At 44.7% G+C, this 27,734-nt stretch overlaps 1 protein-coding gene across 1 annotated transcript in view; it reads right to left on the reverse strand.

The window, feature by feature from the left end:
* The window catches only part of LOC142570997 (uncharacterized), a 79,167-nt gene that overhangs the window by 45,787 nt on the left and 5,646 nt on the right, over positions 1–27,734 (reverse strand). The window lies entirely within an intron of this gene.

Genomic DNA, 27,734 nt, shown 5'->3' on the forward strand with positions numbered 1-27,734 from the left:
CGAAAATGGGGACCGATCTTGAAGGTAGCGCAATACCGGGCCGACCAGCGGCGGAGGTGAAGCAGGCTTCCAGCACTTTCGTTTGAATAAACAGCTTTCGTTTGAATAAAGCACAAGCACAAAACAAGCATCCGACCCACAATATGATAGTAATGAACGAGAAGAAATAGCGTGGAGCAAGGGGCCCAAATTTTATTAGTCATATCATAAGAAGACAACAAACACTGACACCATTGACAACAAACTGGAAATTACTTGTACCTAATAAATGAAACAAAGAAACGATAAATTAATGGAAGTTAAAGTGGATGAAAAAACAACTTCCCGCAGGTAGGGAACGAACTCATGCGAATGCAAATCGCATGGGTTACTGCGCTATTGGGTTACATGGTATTTGGCTTAGAACTGTTAGGTCATAAGTTCAAGTCCCGGTTACATACTCTTTCTAATATTTTTTAGGTTTCGAAAAATGCGATTTCATGCACCGAAAGCACACTCTCATTATCAGGCACGCTATGGTGTGGACGTCGGAAATTTGTAAAACTTTCGCTTCTTTAACGCGCACTTAAACCTGGGTACAAGAGTGTTCTAGCATTTCGCCCCCATTGAAATGCGGCCACCATGGCCGGGATTCCATTCCGCGACATCTTGCTTAGCAACGCAACACCATAGCCCCTGAGCAGGCATGGTGGTTCTTTTTACGTTTTATTTTTTTTACTTCTGTTGCACTAACATAAGGACATAGCACGAAAGAACTCTGTCTTCTTTTTAATTGTATCTTCATGAAGAACTACAGGATGTCACACTTCATACCCGAGGCAGCAGAACGTCAGAGTACAGGACGTCCTAAAATACGACAGACTGAAATTTCCTGTTGTGCTTTTCAACTAGGAAACTACCGGCATATCTTGCGTTCGCAGGTGAACCGAATGCATGTTGCGTCATAAAATGCGACTTATTTCAGTTGCCGGTCCTCCCGTTCGAATGAAAAGAGAGAAAAAGAACATAATGGGTGGTATTCCACTCTATATTACGCTTGACTTGTCATGACACTCTGAGTGAGCGCTATGAACAGCAAGAACATAGACACAGACATATCCGGTCTACGTAATCTACAAAATGCTGCTCTCTGCGTTTAGAAAAGACAGAAATGAAGCTCACTGCAAACTAAACTCATTTAAACCTCGTTCCATCAGGATGTCCTATACTGCAACGCTGCCCATCATTTAGCGCTACCTTTTGCGCAGCGCTTTTGCGACAATTGCACTTCATGTCATTCCAAGCTGGAATACCGAGGTCGTGATTCACAGCGGTTTTTCCCTCGCGCGAAATAATGACCTCAAGTATTGATGAATTCCACTTTAGTCGATGGTTACTTCAAGTATGAGTTGTTAAGCGCCAATCAATAATTATGACTTGACCAAGCAGGTCAAAGATTTTACAGTCACCCCACTCAAGGTTTTTTTTATGAAATGCCTGTCATATTAAAAATTTTTCCTTATTAAATTTCGTCAGCTTATTTTCTCATGAAATTCTGATGTAGAGCACGTAGAAACAACGGAAATGAAGTGCAATGAAATAAGAAAATTATGTATGTGTCTTCCATTATGCTTCTTAACAGTATTCAGAAACAAAACTTAAGAATTAAAGGAAAAATTCTCATCAACAGCCGTGGTTGCTCAGTGGCTATGGTGTTGGGCTGCGGAGCACGAGGTTCCGGGATTGAATCCCTGCCATGGCGCTCGCATTCCGATGGGGGCGAAATGCGAAAACACCCGTGTACTTAGATTTAGATGTATGTTAAAGATCCCCAGGTAGTCTAAATTTCGGGAATCATCCACTACGGCGTGCCTCACAATCAGAAAGTGGCTTTGGTACGTACAACACGTTAACTTAAATTTTTAAATATTGTCATGAACACGTACGGGGAACAAAGCTAAACAGCAAACGAATTGATGTTTCTCATAAATAAACCCTTCATTTGTGGCTTCATTGTACATAATTGTGGATGACAATTTTCGCTTCCTTGAACATTCCTCCAGCTTTCGCATTTTCGCAGAAATGATTTACCAGAGCCAACAGACTTTGTGCTTACATTGTTTTATGCGCTTCTCATTTTACAAGATTTAAAGAGGCAGCGGCCATGCGTTTATTTTTTTACCCTTACAAGAGAATGTACGCAGGGGGTCCTTTTATGTAAAACTATTCAAATCTGTTTTGATTCGAATATCCTGACGTCAAATTTACGTGACCACAGACGCTGACACCGGGTGGCAACGCGCAGCAATTGAAAAGCCCAATCAAACGCACTTCTCGTTTATAGGACATCACTTCACTTTGCTGTCAAAGCGAATAGCATGCCTACATTGAACACTTTTCCTTATCCAATTTATTGAGAAGTGAGCAGCCCGCTCATGCGGAGAGAGTTTCGGCGGCTGGAGCAAATAAGTAAAAGTAGACAACCGGATCAGGAGGGTATTGCCGGCATCTGTGATTGCTCCGCTTCCCCTTACTTAGCTACCAACGGAAGGTTAAATGTGCAGATAAAACAGATCCTAAGCAAGGCAGAGTTGGCAGAGCAATGTCCTATAGGTGTCGAAAGGTCTGCATAAGGTTCTACTGCCACGCAAAATCTTTCATTATACGCAAATATATCCATGCTCCCCTGCAGCCCCGACTAGCGAGGGCCGCAGCGATCCGCGTTCAGCCGCCTTCTGTTACTTTCGTACAGGGGAAGACCCTGGCTATTCAGAAAGTGTTTCAGTTTTGTTCGGCATTTTATTGCACCCTGAACGCGGGCACGTCAGTTTCATGTGGTTAGTTTTCGCGGTTTTGTGTCGTCGCGTTTGACTTATAGGCATAGGTGAAATGGCGGGCATTTTCGCTCAAGGCTAAAGAGGCGTCGCATGAGAAATTATTTCTTTTGTTCGGTCTAGTGATGCATAATCAGTGCACATATATCAGATTGGGCGTTTTCACGGTTTTCGTGACGTCGCGTGACGGACAGACGCAGTGGGTGGTGGCTCAAAAGTTTTGAGACCAGTCGTGGACAGCTGATAGCAGAATTGGAATACGAAAGTTTTTATTACCTTTACGTTATAGTACTCGTAGTAAGCCCCCGCCATGGTGGCGTGGTGGCTTCGGCGTTGCGCTGCGATACTGCATGCAATAACACGCACGTATCACGTATTGCGTACTCCCTCTAAAAGAACCCCAGCTGGTCAAAACTAATTCAAATCTCCCAACGATGGCGTCCTCCTAATCATATACTGGTCAAAAAAATTGCGGCCAATTTCCCGCAGCAGCTTTCGAGAGGCGAAAGTTGCTCAGGAATGGAAACGTAAGCCTCGGCCCGACATTGACAAGCGTCTTTCTCTTTACTATGCCATAGAATTGCCCACTCGGTAGATTGACACAACGAACCATTCGCTGCTGCTTCATGCATGGGTGACCACGTATATCGACAGCAGGGAATCACGTCGGGGGGAAAGTATGATTCGGTGTCGTGGAACTAAGTCGTGTACATTAAGAGCATTTAAACAGTTATGCCGCCATTCCTTTGAGCTTGCCATTAGCGACGCTGCTGCTCAACTGAAACATATGTGGAGCTTTTTTTTTCTTTTGTCAATTAGCCAATGACCCTTAGGAAAGCGATGGAAAGAACTCCTAAAACATGGTCAGAGCACCCTGAAGCGACCAGTGGAATACTGGTCAACGCTTTGCACAACGTCCTGCTTTTTACTGAAATCTGGAGCCGAAGTGCTTCTACCGTGAAGAGTGCACCGCTGCGCTGGCCGCACACTGTGCTCTTCATGCCCGTGGACCCGGCGACCAATTTGCGGCTCCTCAACAGGCAGGTCCTCTCTTCCTTACTTGAGAGAATCGCACCAAATGAGATTAAAGACGTGCGAATAAACTCGCGGAAGAATGTCCTGGCAGTTGATGTTTTACATCGCAGCGCCCTACAACTCCTACGTAATATCACTGATATCGACAATGTAACGGTGCGATCAATGATCCCCACAGGCGGCGATGGTACTGCGGGCGTCATTTATGACGTCGACGTTGCCATTTCTAACGACGACTTGCCAACGTTGATAAAGCCAACGACAGAAGGCACTTTCATTACAAGGATTTCCAGATTGGGAAACACACGCTGTGTGAAGATCTTGTTTGAAGGAGACAGCCTTCCTTCCCACGTCAAAGTAGGACATGTCCGCCATCCAGTACGACCATTCGTACCGAAGCCCCTCCAGTGTTTCAAATGTTGCAAGATTGGCCACGTGAAGGGTGTCTGTGTGAACAACGTCGTGTGCCCGCGGTGCTCTGAGTCTCATTCAGAAGACGCCTGCAACGCACATGTTCTCAAATGCCCTAACTGCAGTGGTCCTCACAAGGCCTCATCAAAGGATTGCCCACGGATGCGGACGGAATTCACCATTCTAAAACGAATGGTGCGGGACAATTCAACGCATCGAGAGGCTGCTACCGCTGTACGGCGACGTCGGCATCGACACAGAAAACGTTCGCGAAATTCCGAAACTGCAGATAGGTACACGCCAGCTACCGTCAGAAGGACTGCCGCATCACCACACTGCGCCACCAAGACAGATACAAGGAAAGAAAACAAAGCGGGGAGGCTCGCCTGTCCTGAAGAATGGCCTGAGCTACCGAGCGCACATCTCCCTGCTAAGTTACCTCAAAACGCACCGACTTCCACGGCTTCTGCACCTGTTGAAGCGACGCTGATTGATGATCTCCAGGTCATCAACATTTTGCGGTCGCTCATGAATGCCATTCGCGTTATACTTACCAACATGAAGTCTTCGTCTGCGCAAAGTGCACTACAGGTGCTGGACACTTTGAGTCCAGTACTTGCAGCTCTTGGTTAAAATCATGGCTCTCCAGAAGCCGTCGTTTCGTGACGAAGTCCGAAACGCGTCGATATTTCAGTGGAACGCCAGAGGGCTGAAGTCGCGCATGTCGGACTTTCGACAGTTTGTGTTCACGAATAAGTTCCCAATCATCATTATCTGCGAGCCCTTATCAGATAACATCAGACTGTCCGGGTATGAGTGTTTCATGTCAGCCACCCACGAAGAATGCAGCAAGATCATCGTATTCATGCGACGTGATCTTACGTATGTCCATCACCCAGTGTCGCCTGACCAAGAAAACCAATACGTATGTCTGACAGTAAAGAAAGGCAAGCTCACTTTCACATTAATTGGAGCCTACATATCGCCCTCAAGTCGGCTGGACTGCGAGAGATTACGGCGAATCACGACGGCGACTCCGCAGCCTTTGGTGATTACTGGAGATTTTAATGCCCACCACCATCTCTGGGGAAGTTCTAAGATAAACTCGAGAGGCAGAAAATTAGTGTCATTTGCCTCCGAACAAGAACTGTGCTTGTTAAATGATGGAAGCCCCACCTTCCTGCGTGGAACTGCCTACTGTAGCTGCCTGGACCTGACCTTTGTTTCACGCTCTTTCACTAGAAAGGTCAGGTGGTTTCCGGATATTGAAACGCGGGGAAGTGACCACCTACCCACTTATCTTAGGGTTGAAGGGTTGACGGACTCCAGGTTAGCCGGCGTCACACAATGTATCGACTGGCCAATGTTCAAGTCAATTGTCGAAGACGGCTGTCGTGATGACTTGTCCTCTAGCCTAGAGGACATCATAAAAGGTGCCCTAGAGGTTGCGAAACATTCGCTTCTGAGAACGTATACACGCACCGATTACGACATCGAGCTAGAGAAGCTTCGTGCAATTCGTCGTCGTGCAGAGCGAAGATACAGGCGCACGAAGTCTGTACATGACTTGAGGCTGGCCAGAAGAACTCAAAAGAAGATTCAGCGTCGCATGGACAAACTCGCATCGCAAAGATGGAAATCATTCTGCGAATCTTTGGATCCACGAAAACCTTTGTCTCACATATGGAGAACTGTTCGTGGTCTCCGTGGAACCCCTCAGCAGCGCCACCCTTTTAAGTCTTTGGCCCTTCACCAACAATGCAGCGAGATTGACGTAGAGGAAGCTTTCTGCAGGAGGATTGCTGGCGAAACTAGTTCCGCTGGAACATCGACGCTCCACCACTCACCGGTTTCACGCGACCCCCGCATGGATAGTCCTTTCTCCATGGACGAGCTCGAAGCTGCACTGGCCTTGTGCAAGCGTTCATCTTCACCAGGACCCGACGGTATAACCTACCGTGCCCTATGTAATCTTGGCGAAGAGGCTCGAAAGGAGCTCCTGCTCTTGTTCAACAGCTCCTGGCAGACAGGTACGGTTCCGCAGGAATGGAAGACCAGTCGCCTAATTCCACTACTCAAGCCTGGCAAGTCGCCTGTAGACATTGCATCATACCGACCAATTGCGCTTGCCAGTTGCATCGGAAAACTAATGGAGAGGATGGTTCTAGCACGGCTAGAATGGTACCTCGAACATTACCAGGTATATCCAGATGCAGTGGCCGGCTTCAGGCGTGGCCGTTCTTCCATAGACAACGTTATCGACTTAGTGACGTACGTCGAGCACCAGAAGTCCTGCAAAAGATTATCTGCTGCCCTGTTTCTGGATGTTAAAGGAGCGTACGATAACGTAACGCACGAAGCGATTTTCAACGCGTTAGAGGCAGTAGGACTTGGCGGCAAAGTCTATCTCTGGATAAGTAGCTATCTACATAAGAGATCCTTTTTTGTGCTTACCGAGGATGGCCCGACCTCACAGCATTACAGTAACCGTGGGGTGCCTCAGGGCGGAGTACTCAGCCCAACGCTCTTCAGTCTAACACTCATTGGACTCTCCGACATCCTGCCAGGCACCGTTAGGCTCTCCATCTATGCCGACGACATTTGCATTTGGACGTCGGCTGTGACGCGACTGCAGCTTCGCGCGCGGCTTCAAAAGTCAGCCACTTTAACATCATCCTACCTTAGAGAACAAGGACTTCGTATATCATACGGAAAGTGCGCAGCGGTGGCATTTACCAGGAAATCAATGTCTCCATACATGATATCCGTCGACAGACACATGATCTCATACAACACGAGTCACAGATTTTTGGGGGTGGTCCTTGATAAAAATCTCTCCTGGACCCCTCATGTGAATTATGTGAAAAAGCGTCTGACAGGAATTTGTCATATGTTTAAGTTCCTTGCAGGAAAGACCTGGGGAGTACCAATACACTCTATGCTGCAACTGTACAGGGTCCTCTTTATTGGATTCCTACGGTACAGTCTACCGGTCATGTCCAACACCTGCAGAACTAACCTGAATATAATTCAAAGCATCCAAGCCCAAGCCCTCAAGATATGTCTCGGTCTACCGCGGAGTGCGTCAACGACTGAGGTTATTGCAGTCGCTCAAGATTTCACTATTAAAACGCACATTATCATTGAAACAATGCGTGTGCACATACGACACTTTGCCCGGACCCCTACCCACCACCTAGCAAGTCTCCCAGTAGATAGGCCCCACACGACATTCAGTGCGACTGTCTTCGCGCACTGTGCCTCTTTCAGGTCAGGTTACACACCTGCGGCAAGGCCTTCCATTCCTCCATGGTGTATGCGCCGTACTCAAGTGAACCTTACAATCCCAGGCCTTCAGAAGAAGTCGGACTTGCCATCATCAGCGCTCAAGCAACTAACTTTACTTCTCTTGTACGAGAAATACAGCGACTGCACACACGTCTACACTGATGGATCAACTACATCAACCAGTTCCGGCGGCGCTCTAGTTATACCAGCAATGAGAATAACCAAGCGGTTCAAGACTTCCCATGTCACTACGTCTACAGCTGCAGAGCTCGCGGCTCTCCGCGACGCGCTTCAAGTGATAAACGCTGAAAGTCCTAGAAAATGGGCAGTCTTCTGCGATTCAAGGCCGGCCTTGCAATGTGTGCAGTCGTTTCTCCGACATGGAACTCACGATCAGCTCACGTGCGAAATCGCGGAACTTGTTCATCACTTAATAGCAAAAGGACATGATATCTCTTTTCAGTGGATACCAGGTCATTGCGGTATCCTTGGAAATGATGACGCCGATAAGGCAGCTCGGACGTCAAACCAAGAAGACCGCTGCGTCCCCATTCCTCTCTCAAGGACCGACGCCGCGAGGCAACTTGGCATTCTAGCACGCACGATCTCCTTGGCAGAGTGGAACACCGCACATACAAGGCGCACAAGACTGCACAGACTAAACCCGTCACTTCAACTCAAACCTCCAGCGGGTCTACACCGACGTGAAGCGTCTCTTCTGTGTCGGTTATGGCTTGGAGTTGCCTTCACGAATGCCTACTCAGCACTAATTGGAATGGCTAATACTCCTGCATGTGATGTTTGCGGATGCGAGGAGAACATTGACCACTTATTGTGCCATTGTCCACAGTTTCAAGCACAAAGACAGTCTTTGTCCAACACATTGAGGAAACTAGACGATCGTCCTCTGAGTGAACAGACCATATTAGAGCACCGTCCCAACCGATCATCGGCTCAGAAGGCAGTGAAGGCACTTTTGTGTTTTCTCAGAACTTCTGGTTTGCTCGAGCGACTCTAACTGAAGTGCTGTCCGTACGCGTATCTACACCTTCTCTCTCCCTTCTTTCTCTTCCCCTTCTCCCATCCCCCAGTGTAGGGTAGCCAACCAGACTATTGACTGGTTAACATCCCTGCTTTTCCTGAATTCTCCTCTCTCTCTCTCTCTGGAGCCGAAAGTGTTAATAAAGTCTACAATATGAAAGAAAAAGTATGAACATGTTGAAATTTAAAACATAACGCTGCTTCATAAGTATCCATGGTCGATACATATTGCGCCTTGTCTTCGAACAGTCAGGCTCGTGCTGGTCTAGCTCCAGAATCGTAGCCTTTATTTGCATCCTTATTGATTTATCCGAGTACAACGGTTATGTGAAATTGGAGTGAAACCTGTATTTTTCTCACTTTATTTATTTTATCTATTTGTTGACATAATGTCTAGGCCCGAGGGCATTACAGAGAGGAGTGGTGAGTACATATGTAGCCTTTGGCAATCTTCTTGAAATTAGTAGTGCCACAGATGGCAGCAGTGGAGGCGCGGACGTGGTTCAAGTCGTCGGCAGTGGTGGTATAAAATATTGAACGTAAGAGTTGAAGTCGCATGGTGGTACCCCCACCTTCATTTGGGGATCGATGCGAGGTAAAATGTAGGATGGGTGATGGAACACCACATCTTTGAGAATGGGATTAATATAGTAAATTTTATGGAAAGGGGTTAAGCTCATAAACCTGCGACATCATGTAAGGTCGGGCAAACTAAGCGTCAGTTTCATTGATTATACGCTTGCTTGACGTGCATAATTCGACCAAATATAAACAGACCGCTCTCTTCTGAAGTTACTGGTTTGCTAGATTAGCTTGACCAGGGTCCCAAATAAAACGTGCGTATTCGATCTTCGGACGTACCAGTGTTTCAAAAGTAGCAAGTTGTGCAGGTTAGTAGATATCTGTGTTTGCGCGCTAGACGTTCTAGAAATTGTTCTTGCCTGGCCTACTCTTTTGTTTGACATTGCCAGCGTACGTGTATGTATAGGGAATTTACTTTGGCCTGGGGACGTAGAATTGAACCCCGGTCTTAAGGACGGCCAGCATAGCGACATCCTCGGCTCAATTCCTGCTCTGTCAACCAAGTCGAATGCTCGTCATTCTGAGCTGGTCGATACGCTTACACTCGTTCATATTAACCAAGAGCACTGGATAAAAAGGCATCCGACTTGGCCACCCATTTTACCGCTGTTGACTCCGTCGTTGAGTGCTTCGACGCATCGCACGGTATTACGAATTTGCCGGGCATTATCAACGATGCCCTCAATGACCACGCTGCTGGTTTGAATTCACGTTCTAATGAGCTCGAGGACAGATTGCGTCGGGACAACCTTAATTTGCATGACTTTCCAGACAAATATCTGAAGCATGGACATATTCTGAACATCATGTAAAGGACGTTCTTTCTAGAACTTTGAATATTAGTTTCTCTGACGATGGTATCTCCCGCGCTCATAGATTAGGCCAATACAACGCCCAACGACCACGACACATTGTTATTAAATTCGCTTCATCAACACATAGGGAAAATTTAATTTCTCAGCGCTCCCAATTCAGTTGCTGGAGCTTCTGGTTTGGTCAATATTCTTGCGGGGCTACATATTCAATCGCGTAAGAAACTAGTTGAATTCGGAAAGGCTGAGTAGCGAACTATTCACGCTTCGTTTCAATTAACTGTATATTACCAAGAAGTGCCGTGTGTACTGTTATGGTGCCCGCCAAGTATGTGAAATATATCCTTGGGACGGCAGGACTCCTAACAGTACTAACATACACTGCCAGTTGAAGCAATACCTGAACACCGCAGTTATACCCACCCCATGGTAATACAGAAATATCGGTTTCCGACCTGTATTCCAACCCACGCAGTGTATGCGATAAGCGCTATCACCTGCGCACCATTATCGACACATGTGAAGCTGATGTTGTTGTGCTGATCGAGACGTAGTTTTCGAGTAAAGTTATTGACCTCGAAATGGCGGCATGTCAAAGCAGTTAGAAATTCTTTCGATTCGATCGTGATCTGCCCACTGGTGGCCGTGTACTGAGAGCTGTCCGTGACGGGATCATCTGAAGCAACACAGCGCTTTCATGACCTCTTGAATTAGTATGCACGCATATACCCGCCGGCCACAGGGACCTCATTTATTGTGTGTGTTGCTGGTCGCCCCCTTCATTTAACATGTTTTGTACACGCTTTCGACAGCAATGTGACAGCCAGGCTTTATGGTAGCTTTGTGGTACCACACCCACAAGTGCGAAAGGTTGTCGACCCCGGCTATAGGGGAAAATTGAGATTCCTCGAAGTTTAAACTTCATAGTTGTGAGAAAAGTTTTTTCTGGTCTAAGGATTGAAGCCAAAAGTGCCATCTTTTTTGTCGAGCTGCTCTACCATCTAAGCTAAGCAGTGCCTAGGCAATAGCAGTGTGCTGCAGAACCGATGGGCAATTTAATGGAAAGCAAAATTGATGAAAGTGCTCTTGCTGGAATTTGCACGGACGATGTGGGAAACACTTTTTCTTCAGCTTGTTTTTATTGCCAAAACATTGTCTCCATTCCTGATAACCACTGTGCAAATACAAACAAAATTGATACTATCGCACTACGTCTTGATTGGATGCACAGCATGTCAGGTCAGATAATCTGGTAAGTCATGTGCAAGCGAATCCACACTCTATGAAAAGCCAAATTTTTTTCACAATAAAATGTTTGTTTCCAAAAACATGATACCTTATACTGCAGATTCTTGCTAAGTTTGACTTACATACAAACGCATTTCTTTATGCACGTAATTGGTTCTAAACATTTATAGAGCAATGTTTCTATCTTGAATGTATGATGTCCAAGTGGGCTTGAGGCTTTTTATGCTGCACAACTCTACTTGACTGTTGACGTGCAGCCTGCTGGGTGGTAATAATCTTTAAAATTTACCCTGACTGGGATATGTATTTTTTTATGGTGCGGCTTCTTCTTTCAGTTGAATTTCTTTGCACTTTTACTACTTCAAACACGTTTCTGTAAAGCTCTTCCCACATGACAGCTAGGATACCGCATCTTCTAAGGGCTTCCAGGATGGCGGAAAGCATAGAAATTGACAAAAAGTATTTATTTGCCGCAATATTTCACGCTTTTTATTGGCATAGATGAATAACATGCTGACCTTCTTGATTGTTTTATTTGGCATCTGGCAAATTTTATTGTTCGCAATAAATGTTTCAGAGCCCCTATAAGTTGCAAATTAAGAAGAGTTCCAGTGCCTTGCCTTTTGTGGGATAGTGTACAATGTTTATTTAATTTAAGGCACGTACTTGCCGACCATCACATTTCAGTCAATTCCCATTGGCACTTTCTGCAAGTTTAACTACTTATTTCGTGCCTGATGTGCTATAGGCCAGCGTTTTGTTTGGAGAAGATTCTTATCTTTTCGTGTGCCTCGACTTCAGCGTTCTTACAAAAGTATATACAAATTGTGAATATTTGTATCTTTGTTCTTGTATTTGTATTGCAACATCTAATGTTGTTGTCATCTTATTTGTGATTGAATAGTTCATTGCGTTAGTAAATCAGTAGGTGCTGCAACAAAGCGGAATATGTGTACTATGCTCTTTTGTGATAAATAAATGATAGTGCTGGTACTGTGCCAAACGTTAAGCAATAGTTGGACATATATTGGTAACCACATATGCTATTTGGTGATAAACGCCAATTTTTCTCCGTGAAAGGAGGGCGGAGTTGCTCTGAGCAGTAGACATCAAATGCCTTTCTTTGTGAGACTTATTCGTTTCTCACTACATGCAAATGCAGGACCAAGATCCTTTAATAGCAGCTAATATATGGCTCACAACAAAGAAAAAGCTATCATGGTAGTCATGGTCTAGCCGTAGCATCAGAAATCACCTATAGGTCAACTTGTGAACGTTATATGAAGATATATACAGAGATCGCTTTACAGGTCACTATTACCCAAAAGATTGTCAATTTATTAACTTGTGCAAATATATTGGAACGTTCGGGGTATACATTAGAGAGGGGCAGTATAAATAAATATAAAATTATGAAATCAGAGTGCATGATAGAACATACCTACCGCAAAAAACAACATCGCACTGAAACTGGTAAGTAAGCTAGTACCAAAAAAGGAAATCGAGTAGCTGAATGCATATGCATGCAAAAAATTGTACTACGTCTTTTATAAGTAAGTGAGCGACCAGCAAAAACAATTTGTGTATGTTTAGGTGACCAGCAAGGTAAGAGGGTGGTTCCAGTCTTATGGAACATTTTGCAACAAAACTGTATTTATTTGACACTGCCATGACAAGGAACGTGGTAAAATGAAAGGAATCGGTTTGGTCCAGTACGCTTTGAACTTATCTGTGCGTGCATGATTGTTAAGTACCTATTTATGGGCTCTCTTTCTTTAACGTGAGAATGGTACATCGCAATGGCTTGTATACAAGCTCTAGGTGTAAAACAAGTTTAAAGTAGCTTCTTGGTTATTATTTAGTGTTAGTGGCAAACTTCACATGCCTTTTGTTTTCTCCTGTTTACACATAATGTCATGTTATCCTGTGTTGCTCTTATGTGGTCATTATGAGCGCTCAGAAAAAAAAGCGCGTAAAGTCCGTAACGCTCGCTTTTATTACCTGGTGACGAAGAATTGTCTACACTGAACCAAGCGCACGCAACTAGTTTACTTATTGTGCCCCAATTACTCTGCCCTGCTAAATCTGATGACACGCATTGGCTATTATAATCGTGGCTTTCTAGCACATGTGCAGCTTTAAGCTAGTCAACCCATGTGCGTAGCGATACACCTTACAGTCATGCACACAATTCCTGATGGTTCACGGCAAGTGCTTAGCATGAGCGTTAATGTGTAGCAGCGGGGTTCGGCAACACAACGGAGATAGAAGCATGGATTTCCCATTAAATATCTTCCTTATTGGAGTGGGATGGTTTTGGAGGAATTGATTATCTTTGCAGGACCTAGGTTCACTACCCCACCGATATCGAAAAATTGTATCGCAGAACATTTCTTCAGTTTAGTAAATATGGAATTTCTATCATTCAACTAGCGCCATCTTGATTAACCTGGAACTAGGGCAAATAAATTATTATTTACCTAATTACTGTTAAGTATTGTAGTGTTCAAATCACTAAAGTATGAGTAATATATTTAGAACAATAATTAGTATCAAATAAGGACACGTACCACTGCTAAAGAACTGGTAATTTATTAAATATCAACCGTAATAATTAATAATAATAATATTTGGGGTTTTACGTGCCAAAACCACTTTCTGATTATGAGGTACGCCGTAGTGGAGGACTCCGGAAATTTTGACCACCTGGGGTTCTTTAACGTGCACCTAAATCTAAGCACACGGGTGTTTTCGCATTTCGCCCCCATCGAAATGCGGCCGCCGTGGCCGGGATTCGATCCCGCGACCTCGTGCTCAGCAGCCCAACACCATAGCCACTGAGCAACCACGGCGGGTAACCGTAATAATTGTTTCACCTAATCAGCTCCTTAACTTCTGCAACAAATATTTCTTTCTCTTTTGCTTCACAGCAGTAACTACTCTGTCCCGTCGCTTTCTTTTAAAACGAAGGAAGCAATTATCACTGACACGTTCTGGTGTTCATGTTATTATTCTATTCCTTATCTTCCAAGTTCTGCTTCTTTGTTTTACATTTGAGTGAGCACATCAAACAAAAGTAACAACTGCCAACAGTCTTTAAACAATCTTGAAACAACTGTTAAAACGAGATAACGTACTTTGTTCAAACAAATTTTCTTCAAACAAAAGTAAGAGCAGAACTTACCAACTTCCTTTAAGCAAACTTTCTTCACATGAAACTAAGAACAGAGCCTACGAACTTTCTTTCAACTTTCTTTAAAATACTTTCTTCAAACGAAAGTAAGAACAGAGCCTACCAACTTCATTTAAACTTTCCTCAAATAATTTTTTTAAACAAAAGTAAGAATAGAGCCCACCAAGTTTCCATGTCCTAATAAAGAGTAAAATTACATGCGATGTTGAAAAGCTGGTAGGAAGTTGAAAAAAGTTATATAGAAAGCAAAGATGCATTTTTGTATGGGTAGGGGTTATGGTAGGGCGCTGCTAAGCAGGTCGGTGAATGATATCCCGGCCGCGGCGGCCACATTCTGATGGGAGCAAAATTCAAAGACGTCCGTATCCCACTGCAATGTTAAAAATTCTCGTGTGGTCAAAATTAATCCGGAATCCCCCTCCACAGCGTTCCTCATAGTAAAATCATGGCTCTGGCAGGTAAAACCCCTGAGTTCATTCATTCATTCATTCATTCATTCATTCATTCATTCATTCATTCATTCATTCATTCATTCATTCAACGATAACGCGACAAATGCTACACAAGAATTCACAAGATAAATAGCTCCGAAATTCCCGATATTACTGTGCTTCAAATGTGAATAAAACAAAATGAATTTCTCTCAATTGCTGTTTTGATATTGCGTCATAGTTCTCGCGACACCGGTCGAACATAATGTGTTAACCTCAGAGATCATTCGCAGCAAGGACAACATCCAAACGGACTTATCGAACGCGAAAAGCAAGCAACCTTTACACAGCAACTGCCTAATTACGGGAGGCCTAGTCATTATTTTCATAAATTCTGAGTTCCGATAGTAGTGCAAGAAAACTTCAAAACGAATGTCACATCCAGTGCAATGCTTCCAGCACGTAGGGCATGTAGACGATTGGCACAATTTTTCGAAACATTATTGACTGACCGAGAAGCAACTGGCCCAACATGACGTACGAAACAAATTAAAGTAGACACGATGCGCTAAGATTGTCTTAATGATTTTTTTTAAATAATAAAGAGTTGTAGCACCCGGAAAAAGAACTATATTATCGTAAGCCTTTGGTCAAGGAGCTGAGAACATATAGCGTAATGTGGAATCAAAACAAGCCAGGCTATGGCGATACATTTTTGAAATAAAACAGCTAGTCAGTCGCCCAAGGCTTAAAATGAAATAAAACATAATTGATATTTCCTGGTAGCTACGGATCTCTTATTCACAATGTAGATAGGTGCGAGTCGGGGCCATTGTTTATGCGTTAGGTGACGCAGAGTGCATGAGTATATAACATGGATGTTACCCCGCGTCAGGTTATTCGCGTGCTTAAGCCATTGAATATGCAAAGATTCAAAGAGCATCAGCGAAGGCAGGCGCTTCTTAGTCGCGATTACACTCGCAGCATCCCAATAAATGATGTGGTTAGTAGTCATCTTATAATCCGCGATGGTTTCGGAAGTTACATTGCCTTATTTGGCATCATTCTGCTGCTGCTTCAATCCGTTCTTTAACATTTTCATTTTCATGTACGTGGCACTCGCCATAATTCTTGAATACTATTTTTATATTAGGCAGGCAAACTGGAAATTTACCAAAGGTTTTGCGCCCATTGTAGCTTCTTTGTTTGTTGGTGCGTGTGCGATTTTTACGCTGTGTGTGCAAAATCTTTTGCCAGTACCTCATTGATTCCTTGCACGTAGTGGGGGGACGGAAGTTTGTTTCTTTTTTTTCTTATTACTGTTTCGGGGTTAGCAAATTAATACCGCATTACTTGAGTTTTCAGTAGCTGTGAAGGGCAGTCGTTGGTAAATAGGTCCTTGCTTACCACGGCTAGCTCCTGGCTGCTCTTGTCCACGCTTGAATCAGATGCGGAATGCGCGGGAGAACATCCGAGCGGCAATGGAGTGTTTGTGTCTTATAGGATGCGAAGAATCAAAGCTCAGGTATCTACCCGTGTGGGTCAGCTTCCAATGCAGACTGGCAGTAATTCCCATGGCCGAACAACTGATGAGGACGTCGAGGCAGAGAATCTGTCTTTTATTTTCTTCTTCCATCGTGAACTGCAGATTTAGCATGAAAGAATTCAGATGCATAGGGGAGAGGACAGAGCGCGTCGATGATGGATCACACAAACGGTCGTCTATTTATCGGACAAAACATTTTGTAGTCGTCGTGTACGAGGCTACCACAAAACTTTCAAGGGCCTCTAGTGCGATCTTGTCACTGCAGAATAAAAGAGATGCTCCCTTGCTGCTGCGCACTGATGCTTGTAAAACTTGTTGTTAAGGTCAAATTTTGTCTTTAACGTGTGTGTGTGTGTGTTTCTCACTTCGCAACAGGCTTTGGTAGACGTACAAATTGAGAGTCGCATATATCACAAAGGCATTAAGCCACAAATGTTTTACCTAAATAGTGGTCGAACTTCTTCCTCTAATATAAATGAGCTCATAAAAATAATAAATAATGGGTAAAGTGTTCACTCTGTCAAATACCTCATTTGAAGTATTACATCAAAGCCTGACTGAACCTATCCAACCAACAATCCTATAACTGCTGGCTTTTTGGGAACTCTGTAGTAGCTGGTAATTACTTATATGTGGGGAAAAGTAGACAAGCAATAGCGACATTGAGGTCTTCAGTTATGGAGCCCGTGGGCGCCTGTATAAATCGCGGCAGTGGTGGCCGCATTTGGTTGGAGCCGGAGTGTGAAAACAATCGTGCCCATGCATTGGGTACACGTTAGGGAACCCCAGTCGGGTAGAATTATGGCGGGGTGTCCAGCCTTGGCGCACCTCATAATCATTTCGCTGATTTTTCACCTTGAACCATATAATTAAAAATTCACCGACGATTACGATGCTACCTAAGGCAAGATCTGAGCGCAGCACTATAGGTGTTTTTATTCTGCAACATATTTATTGCTGGCGCAAAAAAATTTGCCTCGTGCACCACGTTGCAAACGGAGCGAAGTGCGGGGCGACGGCCTCAATAATTTGGATATTGCGAGAAGCTGCGCGTGGGTGACGCGTAGGTGCGATTCACAGCTGCCGCCACAGACAGAACTCTCAGACGATGCGTGCTACTGTGGCGACATCTCTAAACGTCATCATCGCACTGCGCTTTTCTTCTCAGGCTTCGCCATAACCTGTCCCAATGCTTTCGGCCTCATGGTTCAGCCGCACCCTCCTCCTTCGCTTTTCTTCTCCCATATCAGCGTCTTTCATCCCCCATTACAGCCTGCGTTCGCTCTTTCATATTTAGAACTCAGGATGAACAGCGCGAATAAATAAGGCAAGGACACGAGGAAACAAATGCCGCAGACAAGCGCTGGTCTGTGATATTTGTTTCTTTGTGTCCTTGCCTTATTTCTTCGCGCTGTTCATCCTCAGTTCTAAATGTGAACCGACTAGCCCTCATCAAGATATTAATGATGCTCCTTCATCCTTTGCTGCGTTCGTCCTGTAGGTTACGCCGACGCGACAGTCGCCGCAGGAACGGGAGCCTAGGAGCTGCGCTCTAAAACTCAAGAAAGAAGAATAATGCTGTTGTTTCAGCAAATGAGTTGAGAGCCGAAGGAGTCTCTGAAGACTGCTTCTTTTGTATATGATTACGCAGTCGCAAACTTCGTGATCTTATATGTTTCGAAACCTACCTATTTACGCCCACATTCACAATAAGTTTAGGGTCTTCGATGAAACTTCTGCTTGCTAATGTTGATAGAATCGTTCATTTTCTCTAAATTGCAACGACAGCCATTCAAATTAGTTCAGTGGCTGTCCTAATAAAAATTTAGAAATTTTCCAAAAGGGCGAAGCATTGACAGGAATACCTACGTTTATCCCAGCGGGTGAACTTCTCAGACGATTCGGCATGTTCGCGCGAAGCAGCACGCGAAGCAACTCCTGCTGGGGACAAGGGACGGCGACCTGGCCACGTGTCTTGCAACGCTGGCACCATGAGGAGCATCGCCAGTGACGTTGCTAGCGTCGCACCCACGTGATGGACGAGATGAGAGCAACGGAAAAGCGCCTTTCGTACTCAGCGCCCAGTGCTACTAGGTTGACGTTCACTGTGTTTTCCGCCCAGAACAGTGCATCCACACAGCAGGCCAGATGAAACACCAGTGCCGGGCGCACGGAACTAAGGACCACAGCGGAAGAGAAACGCTGCCCTGGCCTTGCCATCGAAGCGATTGAGCGTAGCATTGACAACGCGTCAATACTGTTCGCCGTAATAGCAATCAAACGCACTCTGCAGCTCTGAAAACCTTGTAACTCTTGGTGCTGCGGTCACGCATGCGGCGTTGAGTGAGGCAGGATGACAAAGCTCTCTGTGACGGGGTTATTGCGCATTTGGCACCGGCTTATTTGCTATCCCATAAAAAGCAGTTGTTTGTTATACAAGTACTTAAACAGAGAGAAGTCAGTCGGCGCCGAGCTATAGATTTCTCTTCAGAAGAAGGTTTCACGGGGTTTCCTATCTAAGTACGTGGCAAATGATAAAGTGCTTTTCTCGGCTACCTTCACGTTGATCTGACTTAGTGTTTGTGTCAGTTAAAAGGAAAAACTGAACGCCTAGTGACTGCAGAAATGGGATTGCTATTCAAGCCGGTAATGTTTCTATGAAAAAAGTTATAGAAATCTCCAAATATAAAAGATGCGAAATTATAAAGTTTGCAACTTTGTAGCTTATCAATGAAGGCTTATATGCCGGTTCAGTTAACCACGCGTTATAGTACATCTAAAGCGGACAAAATTGCGGCAATGTATACCATTTTTAAGGTTAATATTGTTATGTGGGTCGGACTTTTCCGAAACTCTTCGATGCATTGGACCAAAATTATGTAAGCTGCAAATTATTGAAGAGGAAAATTGACATTTACCTGTACGAAGCAGAAAGCTACAAATGAAATCCGCATGGGTTTCTCAGAAACGAAGCTTCGTACTGAAAGAAAAATTCGTCCTGGTCTTGGATACGTGTGCCACACAGGACTGGATGGGATTTTCCCCTCTCGTGGGCCTTTCTTCCCCTTGCGGGTTTTCGCAGAACTGCTTTGCTATATTCAATGTCCTTGAACTTCATGTTCTCGATTAATTCGTCCATTTGCTTCGATCTGCTAGACTCCTGGTTAGCTCTGATGGTAGAGCGACTGACCCGGAATGGCGTTCGTCCCGGGTTCGCATCGTGGACGAGAATGAAGTCTTGATCAAGCATGAAAATTTGTTTCCGAGAAAACGGTCTGGTCAGGGGACGGAAACTCTCTATACCCCCTTTGGGACACTCGGTCCCAACCGATACGCGGTGGTTGCGCGCCTTGCACCACTGACGGTTGCCGGATATCAAGTGCAAGTAATTCAAAAACAAACAATCCCTCCATGACGTCACTGATGACGCTAAAAGGTAGATGGAGAAAGCGCGCCATCTGGATGAGGAGGCTTGCTGCGAAGTCCTTTCCGACTTCGCCTGCTAGCGGTCTGCATTCGTGCTCTCTTGCATGTCCGCTAGCCGCGCGGCGACATTGGTGAAATGGCGGAGCAGAAACCGCAGAAGTGTGCCTTGTTTACGAAGCACTTTTTTTTTTGGCCTCGTTTACTTTCGAAGCTTCTATTCATCCTTTAAAGCACTGGGACCAGTGCCCAGCAATTACAATGAAAAATATTTATTTAGAAAGCTGTCGTTAACTATTAAAATTCGCAGATAATGTATTACATTTCATCATTTCGAAAAACTAATCGCTTTGAAATTCTTCACTTGGAGTGAAGTTTAAGGCTGCAATTTATCTAGTCCACAGATATAGGGGCGGGGGGGGGGAGGTAGCATAAAGAAAAGAACTTCCTGCGATCATGTAGCGTTAACTTTGTTCGCCTGTAGTGAAGTGGATCAACTCAAGCTGGCTGATTTCTCAGTCAGCCAAAGCTGAACAAAAGTAAAAGCTGAACGTTTTTGTTTTTATTTACACATTCCCTACTGGAATAAAATGACCTCCACGCAGTGCGAAAGCATCAATCTGCAGAAGCAATTTTCATTGACAACTGAAAGTCGTGCATAATGAGATAACATAGATTCCTTGAGCTAGGTATATACAATACCCTAGACGAACTCGTGGAGGCCCATAAAACAGCCCAACGTGAACGACTCTCCCGCACCGCAACTGGCAGAGTTATTCTATGTAAACTCGGGCTGAATCCCGTTATGAATTCAGCAGGAAGAACACCATTACTCGGTGTGGTCAAAAGCCGTTTGGTTATAAAACCATTACCCAAGAACATGCTCTCTCGGAGACACGACAAGAGACGGTCTGCCAGAGCCAAGGCCCTTCAGGAAAGGTAGAAAAGCAACCAGCACACCGCTTATGTCGATGCAGCAAAGCAAAATCACCAAACTTACGTAGTGAGCGTCGTGACCGGAGAGGGAAGTATCCTCAACGCCGCGACCATAAAAACAGCGTCCACCGTGGAAGCGGAAGAGACTGCCATTGCTTTGGCCATCATGAATCCCTCCGTGCAAACTATCATAAGCGACTCCAAAAGGGCAATAGTCAACTTTTCGAGAGGCAGCATAGGCGTCTGTGCAGCGCGAGTCCTACGGGGCTTTAATAATGAAAACACTGTTGAACTCGTATGGGTCCCTGCCCATTCGGGGATTCAAGGGAATGAGGAGGCGCACTGGGTAGCCCGAGGTCTAATCAACCGGGAGATGTGCCCCTCAGACTCGGATCCCATGGATGAGGCACCGACGACATACCAGGAAATAACAAACTATTACAAGCAAAAAAGGCGAATTTACCCGCCTCCAAACGCAAGCCTCACGCGAGCGCAAGCCTCGATCCTGCGTCGAATCCAAACTAAATCGTTCCCCAACCCACATTGGCTAGCCATAATTACTAACGGGCAATAGAACCCAATATGTCAAAATTGCACAAATCAAACATTGGCTACCCAAAATCACATTCTTTGCGGGTGCGAGGGCTTACCCCCTCCCAGGTCGCTCCTGCCAGCTCCCTCACAACAGACGTGAGAAGAGCTGCTCAGAACGCCGGAAGAAAAAGTACAAAAAGCCCTCGTTGCCTGGGCCGAAAGGGTCGCTCCTCGTGAGGGGCCATTCTAGGACCCTCACGAGTTGTTACCACCACCCCCAGAAGATATCCAATACGAAAATTAACCATTACTGGCTGGCCGCACGGAACTTTACTATCACGTATGTTATGACGGCGACACATTTTCTGGCTTACGGAAAAAAAAGGGTAGGGTACAATAGATTTCATTCATTGACAGTATGATAAGTAAGGACCCAAGGAATTTTAAACTGGCTACCTCTGTCTGCATGAACGTGAAGTAGCCTATAATTGCTCTAATCACTTGAACAACACGCCGAATGTGGGATCATATATTTCTAGCGCCTAAAAACGCATATAATCTGCCTCTCGTCATACTTTGCTTCATATTCATATATACAGAAAAACACGGCGAGTATTCGGACACTGTATTTGACACGACAGCAACGAAAGGAACTGCCAGTTCACAAAAAGAAACCAAATGACACTCTTCAGCGCAACGGGTATTACCTGTTCGCACTTCGTTAGCATTAAATGTTCTGTATTACTGGTACAATGAAATACATTTTTGTCGGCAAAACGAACATAATTGACTCTCCACTATAATACAGCTGCTCAGAAACTTGCACACATCGATGCTGTACCTAAAGCAAGGTAACGGCTCATATGGTACCGTGTACGCTCCAAAATTCAGACAGAGAGCCTGAACCTTCTTCACTACGATCTCTTAGTAATGATGCATCAAAACTCAACAAGAAATTACGTGCGTGGATCTTTTTCCCGTCATTGCTCTTCAAAATCTGATAAAATATCATGCTGCATTTTCTTTACTTTAGAGCTTGCTGTATGTGTCGACAAAGTAAAGAGTGCGCAAAATGTATACCCCAAAAACACGCAATCAAGCCTTTCAGTACAAGTATTTCACCGAATGCATGCAGATGGGTGGCCTTCATGACGAATGAGCCGAGCGACACAGCTCCTATGTCTGTCCATTCAGGCTTGAACAAACTGGTTCACTTATGAAAACTGAACACTTGCTCAGAAAATAAAGTAAAATACTTGCGCTTACCAGCTGTTGTTAACAAATCTGAAAAAAATTCGCAGAACTATGATTCCGGTGTTAGAACAGCAGTCAGCCGCGGAACGCATGTGACGCCTTGCTTTAGCTATCTTCGGCTAATGCTTGGTTGACCTGGTTCCCTGTATTTTTCGTTCGTTTCCCCCCCTGATCGAGTTTCTCTGTCTTATCTTTTCCATCTTCATAGTTGGGACCACAACCGAAGCAGATGACGAAGGGCGATCCGACTTTTCATATCGGTGAGCGAGTGGCAAGGGTGAGCCGAGGTAAGCTCGACGGACGCACGAAGACAAGCACTTCAAAAAAAAAAAAGCTAAAATTCACCCCCCCCCCCCTACAAAACGAGAAATAAAAAAAGTTAATTTAGTAAGCCCGGCAAGCGCATGGAGCAGCATGCTCCTTGTAACCGAAACCTGCATTCGCCGTGCGGGATGTGGTGTGGGTTGCCTTTCTAACTTCGAGCTATATACGAGTGGATGTCAAAATTCCGTTTCATGAACCCTCCTCCACATTGCAGAATTCCGCAAATCTGATTTGCTGTGAGTTCTTAAACCAATCTTGTCCGCTATTTATTAGCTAACACAGGCAGTCAACAGAATTTCGATATATTTATTATTATCTAGTTACGGATTTTTAAACTTTGTACTTCTATTTTGGAAACTTATTTGGGGTTAAATGTGTAAAAAAAATTCTGCCCCTAATCGAAATTACACTTGCAGCAGCCGCTACAATTGAATTTTTTCGTCCAAATGCAATGAAAGCAACTTGGATTCGTTGAGGGCTTACTTCAGAAAAGTGTTCGTGCCTTTTAGACGTATTTGAATAGTCAGCATTCGAGTTGGCCCGAGGAAAGCTTTCTCCTAATCGCTGTGTTAAAGACAACCGGAAAGGTCATGGTACCGCTGGAAACGTGACGTATTCAAGAAATAGTAAATTATTGGACAACTGCACGAAGTAAGGTTCGTAGCATTCTTTTTTCATGTATAACACAATAAGATCCAGCCACAATTAAAAAGAAAACATGCCACGCATGGGGCCAGTGTTCACGGGCAAATGTAAATTGTTTTCTCTCCCTTACAGCGAGCACTCGCTGTCCCAACACTACGTACGCGGGAAAACAGCGCCAATGTCAGTGTCATGCAGTGTCAAACAGTGTCATGCGGATTCACCCTGCTTTTCACCAAACGCAGTTAACCTCCCAGACAGGGCGCGTGGGATGCGTATAAACCCAGCCGTGCAGAGCCACGCGCCGCCACGTCTGGCCTAGACGGGGAGCAACGCGCTCACCCGCTTTCTCGGTCCCCCCCCCTCTTCTCAATGGTAGGGCTTGACAACTTGATTTCTAATGATAAGTGGGAAGTATCAAGCCGTCATCCATCTCTGCTAACTCTAGCATCCTTTTCTTTGCATCCAGACCAGACGGGTGTGATCTTATGCCACTTTGACCTATTTTATCTGGGCGAGTGCGACAAAGACGATTACAACTCGCCCGGAGTGCGAATGTGGTTGCTATCGCGACAGATTGATATTTCCGGATGTATCATGAAGAAACAGTTAATTTCTCCACTTGCATAGATATGCTGCCGTGAATATACACGGTGATCGTTTTAAAGTTTCATGTTATTTCTTGAACTAGCCAGTTGCAAGTGCCATAACCTTAATAATGTCAGCTGCATTAGCGAGACAGGCGGGCATTGCTTGTTGGAGAAGATTAAGGACATGTTGATCTAATTAAAGAAAACGCACTAGTCATATTTGCAAATAATTACTTTACGGCACGAATTCCTGAGTACGAAATGTTGTTAGCGACTTTGCTAGGCGTATCCATTTCGAATGAAATTCCAAAATGACGCCACTTTAGAGATATCCGTGTCAATCTTGCCGGAAGATGCACTGTTGTTCCACTTACTTATTTTTCAACACGCTCTTTTCTGAATTGTAGCGCAAAGATAATTTGAACACCCGCGAATATCGTTCGACACTTTGAAAATATTATCATGAAAGAGGTGACATCGTGGAAATTCATTTCAAGTGGATACTTCTCGCAATTTCACTGACTACAATTCGTAAACTGCAATATGCGCAGTAAAATAATAAAAAAATAAATAGTCTCAATTTTTCGTAATCATATCAACATGTGTTTCGATTTATCCTGCTAGTAATGTTCCCCTCATCGAATAGTCCAACTCAAGGACAATAATTCTACTATCTGGCATAGCAAATTTTTGTCATAACTTAAAAATTCAAAATGATCATCCTGTGTAAACGGCTCGTATATGAAGAAAATCAGTTTTCTAGTTATTAACGTACCCCTCACTAATATAAACGAACTTCAAATGTAGGTATGCCCCGCCTCAGGTTCTGAGGAAGATTTTCGACCTAACCAACTAGCTGCGAAGTGCCCTGCATGACATGCACTGCCACAACGCACGAGATGAGCATAATTTGCTCCGGTAACACGACACACCAGGCAGTTCACACCGTTGGAGCATTGGTCACAGCCGCATGTTGACAGCTAGAATGTCTCCGGAGAAGCGGGATACACGCAGTACTTTCGGTTGCACAAACAAAAAAAGCTGGAGCCAGCAATCACGCCCCTTTTGACAAGTGCTGCTGCGAAGTCAGGGGAGCATTCTGCCTTCCACTGTTGACCTCAGTGTTGTGCTCATGAACGCAAGCATTCCAGCTGAGCAGCTGTGCGCACACTTCACTGGGGTGCAAGAGTACCGTTAGCAACTCCTAAATTATTCCTACGGTCTCACCTCACGAACCATCGAGATGCGAACCGATTTCACACCGCTGGCGGCACTCCTTGCGACCCCGGCGTAGAAATGCCGTGCATGCAGAACCAACTGTACGCTCGCGCCGCGAGGCGCCAGGTTTGTTTCTGCGGCGCAGCATTATTTGGATCGCCCGTTGCGTTGCGCCTACAATTATGTCACCCATCTTGTATTTTTGGACACTGGGCTAAAAGCTACGGCGCAACGTGAAATATTTCGATTGTTTTAAATGGTTAGATTAAGATTAAATGTTTCCATTTCATGAAGTGATTGACAAAGAGCCGAGAGCCGCAATGATGAAAAAAGTGAAAGGAAAGGTTCAGTTTGAACAAGTAATACTTCCTTGAATCTAATCAGGCATCTGAGGCTACAACGTCGCCATTAAGGATGGTTGAATTTTTGTTAGCTATCGCGGCAATGTAGCAGCCTGCATTAGCGATCATCCCAAAAACGAGAGAAGAGGCCGAGGTCGCTTCTCGTTAAAATGCGTAATATATCGATACAGAAATGAGAAGCATTGCTTGCAAAGATTTTTCTAGCATTTTATTTTAGGCGTACTGTAGAAATAGACAAGCACTAAATACTGTCCTAAACCTGCTGTCATTTCTCCTGGTCCATCCCATTAAACTTGACTGCAAGACTCCTTATCGTAGACCACAACTTCTACCTCGCAGTTCTTTTTGTATTGCTCGGTACATTGACTTGGAACATTGTCTTTGACTTCTTCCGTAGTCCATAGCGTGCACTCTGTGAAAAAATATAAAAAAGAAGAAATTAAAGCTACTGTATTATCGTACCGGATCAGTACTCCTTACACTTGGCATTCATTCGTTTCCGGCCTTATCGTGCAGCTTACCTTGTAGCAACACCAAAAAGAAAAATAATAGATGTATACCGTGTTCATTTGTTTTAGATGCTTTAATGAAACAATTGATCTTGACGATACTGCAAAAAGGACTTACTAGTTCTTCTCAGAACAAGGTAGATGGTATGGCAGCATGCTTTAACGGCATATGTTTCCATAAAATGAGCTCGAATACCTCGTGATTGCCGACACAACTTGAAGAAGAAGTGTTGCTTCAAATAAGCCGATGTGTGAAGCGTATAATAAATATAACCTGGTTCTTATTTTCCTCTATCAGTACAATGGAAATAAATAGTGAGGCTGCATCCGTATTACGGGTTTATATTGACACGTGGGCTTGTTTATCTTTTTCGGGTGAACGCTTCTGTCCGTGTAACAAACCTCATCGCTCAGCGCGGTACCCACCCGCATGTATCGAAAGTTTTTCGAATGTTATCGATGGTTCTGTTGTCACCGAAGCTTGTGTAATCTGATTGCATGTGCGGCACGAACTGTGTATAGTTTTATGGAAGACACACGGGTACCCGCAATATCTGTGGAACCTTTCATGAGTCGTGTGTAAAAGCCAATGCGCTCGACAGGCCGATCATACTTTCGGCGATTGCCGACTGTGTTCGCCGCTATCGTTGTTCTTTCAGTGTAGGTTGTTTTTGAGGGCCACAGGTTGGTCCAATAAATCGCCAGTTTCGTCATTCGCCGTTTTGCTACCTTCTTCACCTTTAATACTACGTTACACCTGGTGGAGGTGTAAGTGCGTTCATTTACCCAACGCTCCCGCAAAGCCGCGAAGGAAGGTTGGACCCCGAAGGCAACACCAACGTCGCCCAAAAGCAGCGACGTAGCCGCTGACTGCAAGGACTTCCCCCGGAGCACGGACTTCAGCCTGACAGGACCAGAAAGATCATGGCCAGCTCATCAACCACAATGGAAACCTCAGCATCACCTATTGTGCTTCAACAACCCAGATATCCCGCTGCCTTCCGTGGAGCTTCGTCGGAGGATCCCGAAACATGGCTCGAAACTTGCGAACGAATCTCGACCTTCAACAACTGGACCTCTGAAGATGAGCTACGCTATGTATGTTTCTTCTTGGAAGATGCCGCGAGGACTTGTTTCTACCTGCGCTCACGAAAGTTCGCACTTTGCATAGCTGTACTTCGAACTTTCTTCTTTTTGGACCGAGTCACTCTGGACTTTGTTTTTAATTTGCAATTTCGTTTAGTAAGTTTAATTTTGTGTTTTGCTCTCGTGTTTGTAGCATCGAGACAATGCTTTTTGAGATGGGGGCATTGATGCGTGGACTTCTTTATCATTTTCATATGAGCGCTTTTGCCCTTCTAAGGAATTTTATCGCTCAGCACGGTACGCACCCGCATGTATCGGGAGTTTCTCAAATGTTGTCGGTGGCTCTGTTGTCACCGAAGCTTGTGTGAGACACGAATTGTGTTGAACTTTCTTGAAGATACGAGGGCACCCCCGATTAGTCTGGAAGTTTCGATCACTCGTGTATAAAAGCGATGT

Source organism: Dermacentor variabilis, chromosome 2 (genome assembly GCF_050947875.1).
Source record: "Dermacentor variabilis isolate Ectoservices chromosome 2, ASM5094787v1, whole genome shotgun sequence".
NCBI lineage: Eukaryota > Metazoa > Arthropoda > Arachnida > Ixodida > Ixodidae > Dermacentor > Dermacentor variabilis.